Consider the following 11,052-nt stretch of genomic DNA (forward strand, 5'->3'; position numbering starts at 1 on the left):
AAGATTGAGCAAATTGTCAAGGACTACATCTAGAAAGTGACAAAACCAAAATCCACACGCAGTTCTGGCCGAATCCAATGGTGGTTTCCTAAAGTGCTGAGCTGCTGGGCATCCCCCAGTTGGTCTGGATCAATTTTGCAGTGTTTCTCTACCTCTGACTGTTCCAGGAAAAGAAAGCAAAAGCATCTGCAGTGATGTGTCCCACACATCCGGATATGCTCTTCCTGGCAGTGTGGGTTGGTGACAGTCATGTCACCTCTTTGTGTCTGCTTATCATTTGTCAGAGAAGATAATACTAGCACTGGCTCCTTCCATCTTAACCACAAGCTGGCTAAGAGTAATGCTGAAGATACTTATGAAATATTCTAAATAATGTTCCCAGAGTAGTCCCAGCACATAGTAAGCATATTAATCACCCATTTCCCCTTTTCTATATCCAAGAGGCTGTCTAGGGAGAATTATGGTAATTTCTTTGGGAAAAGTTTACTTCCTGTCTATCATTAATGCTAATTGGGTTTCTACCTTTGAAATTTTCTAAAAACAAGTATCTGATAAAACATCAAACTGAAGGAAGGTAAAAGGATATCTATTTCTATCTCTCTATCTTTCTCTCTATATATATTTGGTGATGTGGGGAGTTTAAATAATTTTCAAGAACTGGTGTAGTGAATGACAATCTGCTTAGAAAAGAATTCCAACAAATAGTAAACATGCTGAAATGTTGCCAATAATTTGATATATTTTTAGAAAGAAAGGGAAAACAAATTTGTTTTAATTTTAATGATTGTTGTTGTTATAGTGTTGTCATTTTCCAAATTCAGCACACAGTGACTTAGAGATTCTCCATCATAAGTGTCTTAGGTCCCCCAAGGCATGCTGGGATGTTGAAAAGTGTTATAGCACAGCGGCATGATTTTAAGAAGCTGTTGGAGAGATGTGGAGAAGAGGTGCATTTGACCCGTGCCCTGCTCTTCTTTCTTTGAAAAATAAAAACAGGAAGTGAATCTCAGCAATAACTGCCAACAAGGTTGAAAGAAATAGAGAGGGACAGGGAATTTGTACAAAACATTCTTTTTTGTTCTTTTTTATAGTTTCCAAAACTACTCAAGTCACAATCCAGTGCAGTTGGCATGAAAAGGGGTGGTTGTGCTCCAGGCTGTCATTGAGGATGACAGCTCCTTCCACCCTACAATGTTTTCATCCACAACACAGGGTCTCAATGGTTGCTGCAGAAGGATCAGAGTTTAGAACACACGTCAGGTTTTAGGGCCAAGTCTGGAAATGGTGACCGAGTCATATCATGCTCACCTCACTGTAAAAAGAGAATGTGAAGTGTCTTCACAAATACCCAGGACAAACTGGAAGGCTTTCATGCACACATTTTACTGTCTCTGCCTTATGCCTTCTTTGAATTTCTTGCTTCTACCCTTTCCCCCTTCAAACTAATATTAACCCAGCAGCCAATGGAATCATTGAAAAAATATAATTTGATTATGCGACTTCTGTGCTCAAAACTCAGCAGTGACTTTTCAGTTTTTAACAGAGTAAAAGCCTAAGTAATCACAATGACCTGTATGGGCCCCCATGATTTGGCCCCATTATCTTGCAAAACTCAGCTTCCACTACTCTCCCCTCACTCACGTGCTCTAGCCATGCCTGGCACCTTAGAAACTCTTCTCTTCCTTTGTCCTCTGCCTGGAAAGCTCTTTCCCAGATGCCTCTCTGGACCTTCTTCAAACTCAAATGTACCTTTTCAATGATGACTTCCATAGTCATCCTACTTAAAACTGTAATTGTCCTTCTACCTAACACTCTGATCTCCTTTGCCCTCCTCTCTTTCTTCCAGATCACTTAGCACCTTTTATCTAGTATTTAACCCAGAATTGTGATTATTATCTGTTGTCTGTGCCCACCTCCCCTACACAATAAACACTCTTTGAGTAGAAAGCCATGCTGCACAAGGTGGTGGCTGACAATGGAAGGGGAGACATTATACATATTTTATTCTGTATCTGACTGCAGAGGCAAATCTTTCTGTCTTTCTTGTTCTGTAACATAACCTAAGTCCCTAGAGTAGGGCTTGTAGCATAGCAGGTGCTGTATCCATCCTTGCTAAAGGAATGAATGAATGAGTTAGAAAATAGGTGACTGAATGGAATGAATGGACCCAGGACAAGGCTCTAAGACGTTGTCAATTTTTTCAAAACAGGTTCAAATCCTGAACTTTGCACTTAATAGCTGTGGACCTTGGTAGATTCATTTTGCATATGCAAAGCTCTGTTTTGTCTTCTGTAAAATGAGGATTTTCACCATAACTGTTATATCTACCTCTTAAATTCACTATAAACATTGAAACATTGAATACATTTTATATGAAGGGAAATAATTTTAACAACAGAAGCACTAATCAGTGTTATGTATATAGGGATATGGATTGCCTACTCTGCTTCTTGCGTGGGGAATATGTATTGCTCTGGTGTGATATCTGATTGAAAACTGGCAGAGAATCCCTGAGATAATTCCCTGAGAGTCTGCTGTCAATCCACTGCTTGCCTGATGAATTCTGATAAATAATAAGACTACATCCAGTAGGCTTCATAGACAGGCACTATGAGGAATGTTCAGGGCTCTTTCTGAGGCAGCCAAGGCAAGCAGAGGCACACCAGGTCACTGTTGTTGCACTTGCTGGGACTTTCTGTTGAAAGAGCTATCTCCCCTCTGGTTAGAAAACAAAGAGTTCAAAGACAATCAGACATCTCCGCCTACCCCAACCCTTCATGCAATCAGCTTGAACTGCCAGGCCAAACCCTGTCTGGAATGAAAAGAAATAAAAGATGGTTACCCTTAATGCCCTGTTATGCCTAAGAATTCTTTGCTTTCTTCACTCTTGGATTTCATATGGGCTCCAGGAGGTGGCATTAAAGAGTGAAGCTTTATCCATTCTCTGTTAGTGTTTTGTGTTTTATCCATTCTCTGCACTTGTGTCCCCTGGAGGAAAACAAAATTACTCCAACTCCACCCTAGAACTTTAATGTCAACTCTTCACTGGGGAGCTACAGAAAAGGATATTGGTGAAAAGTATGTGGCTACTTGCCATGAACAGATAAGGATTGTCTGTAACTGAACAGATAAGAGTTGTCTGTAGCTACTTAAAACTGAATGACTGCCTAAAAATGCTTCACAATTTATTCTTTCAAACAAAATGATTTTCTCTACATCATTCTATGAGTACTACTTATCTTTTTATATGAAAAAAGAATTATCATGGTCATGAAGAAACTAATCTAAACCACATCCTGCCTGAGTGATCATCTGCACTTTCATTTATAACCTTGAAATTTAGAAAATTTTCCTGAGCAAACAGACCTTCCTCAAATTCCCACTTTCACTATGATTTTATCTATGGTCTATTCACCTTTTTAAAACCCATCAATAAGAAGCCTTTGCTCTTGCAGTCTGCTCTGATTAAGGAGAGTTTAGAAGTTCTATGGGAAGTTTCAGAAAGGAGTTTCCAGAGGCTAATTATGGACCTCATGGAATCTAAACACTTCATTGAATAGGAAAGTTGGCATCTTGCCTTCTAATGGAAGTAAGATAAACATGGTCAGGTGGAAGGGAAGCTGCCCTCCAAGACCAAGTTCTAGCCTGAAGAGCCCTTTAGCTCCAGAACTCTGAGAACATCTTAAAAGGAAGACTCTCAAAGAAATAAATGTTCCCATCTGTGACGGCCTCATTCCTGGCTCTTCCTTGGAACCCCTGAACTTGCCACTGAAAACCCTGGGGAGTTATATCTTGAGCTGTGGACAAACTGATTTCAGGGGCTTTCCTTGTTACCACAGTGATATTTGGGCAACAACAAGCAATTTACCAAAGGACATGCCCCTTTTTCCTGTTATCTTCACCCCTCTGTTTTCCCAAACTGAACTGCTCTGTGGGAACTGACAGACATCCCCTCAGATCACTCTCTGAGCTCCCTCTAGCAATGTTCCACTTGAGCTCACAAACCCACTCCTTCTGTCTGTGCTTCTGACCTGATAAGATCTTATTATAGCTCCTATGCATTGATTTCCTACTGAGGTCCAGGCCCTGTGCTTGGAGACTCACATACATAGAATCAATTAATCCTCATATACCACTGGGGTAGGTTCCAACATGATTACTATTTAACACAGGAGGAATCTGAGAATTAAAAAGTTTAAGAGACCTATCAGAGATTGCACAGCAAGGAAGTGACAGAGATGGTCTGTTGATAATGAATGTTTTTCCCCATTATCTCTTCTCTTTGAGCTTCCTTGAACATCTATTTCATCAGTTCTTGGAAAACACCGATGGACATGCAATGTCACAGCAGTTGTGTGACTACGAGCAACTCCTTCTTTCTCTCTGAATCTGTTTCCCCTTCTGTAAAATAATATGATGGGGTTAAGCTTTGTCTATGCCTCAGTGTCCTGGGATTCCAAGGATGCACATGATGGTTGTCAAAGCTGAAACACCCCAATTTGAAAACTCTCACATATTTGATCTCACTAAGCCGACGGAGAAGTTACCAGCTGGCAATGCTATATGGCTCAGAAAGAGAAGAAATTGGAAACATTTCAATCTAGAGGTCAAGAGAAATAAGACAGATGTAGAGTTTGGTCACTAAACATTTTTCTGATTTTTAGTAAGATAAAAAAGATCATTAGGTGCTCAAATAATTATGGTATAAATAAGAATTGGAGAGATTCTAGTTCACATTCTGACTCTGTCAGTAGGTTATTGTATGGTCTTGGACGAGTCACCAAAATTCTTGGGAATCTGTTTTCCCACCTGTAAAGTAGAGACACTAATGATCATGGTTCCCTCCTATGATTGTTCAAAGGAACAAATTCGCCCCACAGGTGTGATCAGTCTCTGACTAGCCCATCACAGCCTATGCATGCAAAAGTTCACAACTAAATATCCAATATGCTCCCTTCTTTTCAGCCATAGCGAGTTGACTTCTTATGGACACAACACTAGACAATAAAAATAGTCAGAAAAGGATGGGAGGTGATTGGCTTTCTTCCCCCAACTGCCTGACCATTAATGGAATTGAGCAAGAACAGAATTTCTCAACCCTTGCACTTGCTCTTCTGAGCCAGCAAGACCAAGGAAACGATGCTCATTGAAAACACTAATTTTGTTTCTTAGCCAGTGATTTTAAATACGTATTTGATCTTGAGCTTCTCCATTTTTAGACTGAACGTTGTTTGAAAGGTCCATTTAAATTTACTATTTTCTCCTCTCTTGAAGCAGATTTGTCTTTGGATAACCTTGAATAAGAATGGCAAACAAAGACGTATTCAAAAGCTCTGTTAAACTTTCCAAAGCAATGGCCCCTGGTGGGACAGTAGCTTTGACTTTTATTTGAATCCATGTCTCTAGGCACAGAGGCAACATGCACCCAGAAATGTGCTTTCCCAGCATGCCTTGCTCCAGGGTCATACCCTCTTGGGTATTAGTTATTCTTAGCTCTTAAGATCAAGACTAAAGTTACATAAAAGCTAAAAATGGATGATTTGTCACCCAGCAAGCACCAATATAATGTAACCACAAGGAAAGACACGTTAAGCCCAGCCTGTCTTTCTCTCAGAGATAATTTTCTCTAATGTCTCACAAGTTACCATTTTTGTTCTCTGACAAATCCTTCCTGACCCAGAGAGCTAAGCCCAGCCCTTCATTTCTCCTTTACAAGCCCAGTGGCTCTTTCCGCCCAGTAAAATGTAGCTTCTTTGTTCTTTATGAAGAATTGTGCTTCCTGACTTGGGCAGGTACTGTGACTCTGAGTGGACCAGGATTGGCATCATCCACCTACTGCCACCCTCGCCCCCAGCCAGCATATTTGCTATTCTTATTTCTAGGTCCCCAGACCCATCCTAGCTGACTTCTGGAGCAACAGCAAAGTCAAGTCTGGTTTCCTGAGGACTGATCTTCTGGAAAAGATGAAACTGTGTCCTGATCCATCTTTTCTTTTTTTTTGAGACAGAGTCTCGCTCTGTCACCCAGGCTGGAGTGCAGTGGCGCAATCTCAGCTCGCTGCAAGCTCCACCTCCAGGGTTTACACCATTCTCCTGCCTCAGCCTCCCAAGTAGCTGGGACTACAGGCGCCGGCCACCTCGCCTGGCTAGTTTTTTTGTACTTTTTAATAGAGAACAGGGTTTCACCCTGTTAACCAGGATGGTCTCGATCTCCTGACCTCATGATCCGCCCGTCTTAGCCTCCCAAAGTGCTGGGATTACAGGCTTGAGCCACCGCACCCAGCCGATCCATCTTTTCAAAAGATGCTCTCAGTTTGCCCAGTTGTTGGTCCTCACCAAGGGAACAACAGCCTATGTATAGGCTCCAACTATGAGTATTTTTATCTTCTGCATTACTTAATAATATAGACACAAATAATAAAAATACTAACAAGAGCACTTAATGTAAAATAAAATACTTTAAACACTAATAATAAATTTACACAACTACTAATAATAGCTCTCGTATGCATACTATTAATAACACTAACAAAACTGGCAAGAATATTATATCTACCATATACTGAAAACTTACTCTGTGTCAAACACTCCAACATACATTTTTCTTCACTACCTCTAGGTTGCTGTGACTGGATCATGTAATCTTCAGTTTGTACATAAATAAATTAAGGTTCCAAAAGGTTAAATAACTTGCCTACATCATACAGCTAATAAAGGCCAGGGTCAAGATAAACACTCAGGCCTGACTGGGCAAGTCATGCCTTTAATTACTGTCTTCCTCTTCTCATCCAGGTGGTCACGTAAATCATCCATGTGAAAAAGGTGAAATTTAGTCCTCTGTCTTTATGAAAGAATTAGCATAAAAAAAGATTTGTGTTACATCTGTAGCCACCAGTTCTACTGGATTTGACTATCTACCTCCATCTTCACTAATACACAGCTGAATTTTTCCCTGTGAACAGTCCTGGCTAAATGCACCAATATCTAGACACTGTTTGAACCAAATAAATGATGTAGCATCATTATACAGATTAGAAAAATGCAAGCACTTGGGCTGCATGATTTTTAAATCTCGTCCTTGTCTATTAAGCTAGGAGTCTATGAACAGAAAGAAGGACAGAAAGAAGGAAGGAAAAAAAAGAAAAGAAGAAAGGAAGGGAGAGAGGGAGAGAGAGAAGGAAGGCAGAAAAGAGAGGGGAGTATAGAGAAGCATTTATTTGTAATAGTAGTGAACATTTATTAAATCTTTCAAAAGTGCAAACCCCGCAGTAAGAGCTCTGTGTATGTAATCTCATTTAATCCCTCCAGTAACCTTGATGTAAACAAGAAAAGATGATCCCTTGTGAGGTTAAGAAATTTCTCTAGGTCAGATGACTAGTAAGTGGTAGAGATAGGATTCAGATCCAGAGTTGTTTGCCCAGAGAATCTGCACATTATCATAATGCTATAATGTCTTGTAGGTGCCAAGCAATGTGGTACACACTTCACATTGCACTGTATGCAATGCTGCAGTACTTAATATATCATGGGGCTTCCTTTCCTTCCTCAGCCATTCATTCAGTCACTCACTCTGACTCTTTAGCATGATACATAAGTCCCTGTTTGATATGTTCTTTGCCTAGATCTCCAGCCTTGGTTCCTACCCACCCAATGCTTCCATTTAGTTGTCCAGTCAAGCTGGACTTCTCACAGATTTCTCACCTTTGGTTCACTGTCATAGGCTCTCTCTTCCTGGAGCACCCCTCCCTGCCCATTCACGCAGCTCATTCCTTCTATACTTTCAAGATTCGGCCTGTGAATTGCTTCATCCAGAAATCTTTGCTGGGTTACTCCCCAGCTTGTCATAGATGCCTCCTGTGTTAATTTCCTCCACATCCTGAGTTTCTCTCCACCGTGGAAGTCAGTGCACTATACACTGTGCATAAGGTTGGCTATGTCTATCTCTCTCCCTCCAGACTTTGAAGTCCTTGAAAGCAGAGACTATATTACATACACTATTGAATGCCTACTACTCAACATAGTGCCTGATACCTAGCAGAATTCTAAGGATATTTCCAACATCAATGAGTGAGTGCATGACTTGCTGGCTGGATGGCTGAATGGTGTGGGCAAAGGAACAAAATTGGAAAATTGCTGCAATGAGTTGTTGCAGATGATAAAGCTTAGACAATGTACTAAGCTTGTACATAACCCTTGAAAGCCCTAAAAACTACAGAGAGGAAAACACAATACCAATCGAGACAAATTAGGAAACAAGAGAAGCACATACAAGCTCATCAAGTTCAACCCTCTTAAATTACAAATAAGGAAACCCAGGCACAGAGAAGGCGAGTAGCCAGACAATGATTTATAGCTAAGTGGAGAATAGGACCAGGTCTTTTGGTTCCCAGCCCACTGTTCTCTATCTTTTCTTCATCTTGAGATGCACGGAATGGGATGCTGCCCACATAAAATATTTGTTCTAATGAGGAAATGGGTTGAAATGGATTTCTTTTAATGAGAGGAAGTGTGTGGAGTGCCAAATCCAGCAAAGTCTAGCCAATAAAAGGCAATAATGAGAGCTGCAGTTAAAGTTAGACTGGGTAATAGGAAGTGCATCTAATTCCCTAGGGAAGAAGTAAGATGCAGAAACCCCACCACCACCAAAAATAAGATACAACATCAGGAGATGCCCAGGACTCTGGGTTACCTCCCTGATTATTTGAATGATCTTTCTGATGATTCTTGGTTGTAACACATGTCTATAATTTCAGATGTAGATACAGATAAGATCATGGAAGGCCTTGCACTCCTTCCTGTGGCCTGCAAGGCCTTTCATAATCTGATCCTTGGGAGGCCAGGGCGGGCAGGTCGCTTGAGCCCAGGAGTTCAAGACCAACCTGGGCAATATGGTGAAATCCTGTCTCTACAAAAAAAAAAATTAGCTGGGCATGGTGGTCCATAAGGAGATGCATGAAATTAACAAAGAACATTTGATACTAGAAAGCTCAGTGAGTTGGGTTTGAAAACAGTTAACTGATGTACATGTCTGATAACACTGAGATCACTCTATAATCCAGACCCAGGTCTCTAGACTCCTATCTAAGGAACTTTACATTCAAAGTATTTATCATGAGGAGAATCACTTGAACCTGGGAGGCGGAGGGCACAGTGAGCGGAGATCGCAGCATTGCACTCCAGCCTGGGTGACAGAGCAAGACCCAAACGAAGTATTTATTCATGATTTCACTGCGTTAGCCCCCAAATATTATACATTTGCCACAAACCACACAAAATTATTTCATTAAACTACAAATAACATATAAGTCACCTTACTCTTAAAGGTCCTTCATCCATTGCTCATAGAATGGAATTTGCACTCCTTCCTGTGGCCTGCAAGGCCTTTCATGATCTGATCCTTCCTATCTTCCTATTCCTTTTCTTTTTCTCTCTCACTGGGCCTTAGCAACACTGGCCTGATTTCCTGTTTTCCTTTAAAAAAAAAAAGCATCAAATTCTTTCTTGCCTCTGGGTCTTCTTACTTGCTTTTCTCTCTACCTAGACTATTATTGTACCTAACTATTCATAAGGCTGGTTCTTTTTCACTTTTCACATCTAAGATCAAATACTGTGTCCCCAAAGAGGGCATCTGTGACTATCCTTGCTGAAGTAGCTCCCTGCAGTCCACCCCTAATGAGTTACTCTCTGTTTAGTTCCTTCATAATATCCTTTATTATCCAAATTCACTGTGTCTTTCTAATCATTTGTTCATTGACTGCCTCCTCTAAGCTAAGGTAAGATCCTGGAGGACATGGATCTTGCCAGTCCTATTCACCGCCAAATCACCTAGTGCCCAGAACAGTACCTGTTGCTTGAAAGTTATCTAAAATATGTGGCTCATGGATAAATTAGCAAATTCATATAACAGAGGTTTATGGATTGTCTCCTAGATGCAAAATATTATGATGAGTACTCGGCAAACAGGTGAATTAATCACAGCATCTACTAGGAAGGATTTTATAGGCTTGTAGAGAAGATAATTCTGGCAATTGGTAGTAAACAAATATAACTCCAGGGCAATGTAGACATGACTGGAGTCGTAAGAGAGAGGTAGATAAAATGATGTGGGGGATTGTATAGGAGGGATTACCTCCCAATAGAGTTAGAGCCTGGGAGAATAGAGCCTTTGTGAAAAATAGAATTTTCACAAAGACAGAAGGAAGAAGGTCAGATTCCCTGCTAGGCTGAAAGCTTTAGGAAGATAAGGATAATGATTATGTTGCTCATTGTTTTATCCCCAAAGTCAAGAAGGGTACCTGGAACATAAGAAGGATTTGATGAATGCATGTCAAGTAAATAAACAAATACATAAATGAGCTTATTGTAATAGAGAGACCTTTTTAAGATACATTAAAATGTGCTTGTGTTTGCTTAATGGGAAAAACAGTCCCTTGTTCTTATCATATGCCATTTGTAATAAAAGTCTCACTTCTATTAAAGTGAAGAAACACCCTCTTCCTCTATTTACACCCACTCAAATTCCAGGATTCTTGCTTTGGCAATAAATTAGCATTGAGGAAGAAGTTAATCCTCATCTGTCCATATTCTATCATCAAATAATTGGAAGTTAACAATCCTGGGAGAGAAAGGACCTTTCTATGGTCAAATATGATTGTGGCTGTAAAGAGAAATGAAGATGCCCACACAAGAGGAGAAGCCATGAAGACTAAGAAAAGGCTTCACAATTTCTGTTCCATGTGCTTAATCTTTTAAGAGCTTTGTTGAGGCTTAATTTCCATACCATAAGATTCATTCATCTCAAGTGCAAAAAGAAAAATCAATGATCTATAGTAAATTTGTGGAGTTGTGGAACCATTATTATAATCCAATTTTAAAGCCAGGTGTAGTGGCTCATGTGTATAATCCCATCACTTTGGGAGGCCAAGGTGGGCAGGTTGCTTGAGCCCAGGAGTTGGAGACCAGCCTGGGCAATATGCTGAAACCCCATCTCTACAAAAAATTAGCTGGGCATGGTAATGCATACCTGTAGTCCCAGCCCTCAGGAGGCTGAGGT

This window comes from Mandrillus leucophaeus, unplaced genomic scaffold (genome assembly GCF_000951045.1).
Source record: "Mandrillus leucophaeus isolate KB7577 unplaced genomic scaffold, Mleu.le_1.0 Scaffold572, whole genome shotgun sequence".
In the NCBI taxonomy this organism is placed as follows: Eukaryota; Metazoa; Chordata; class Mammalia; order Primates; family Cercopithecidae; genus Mandrillus; species Mandrillus leucophaeus.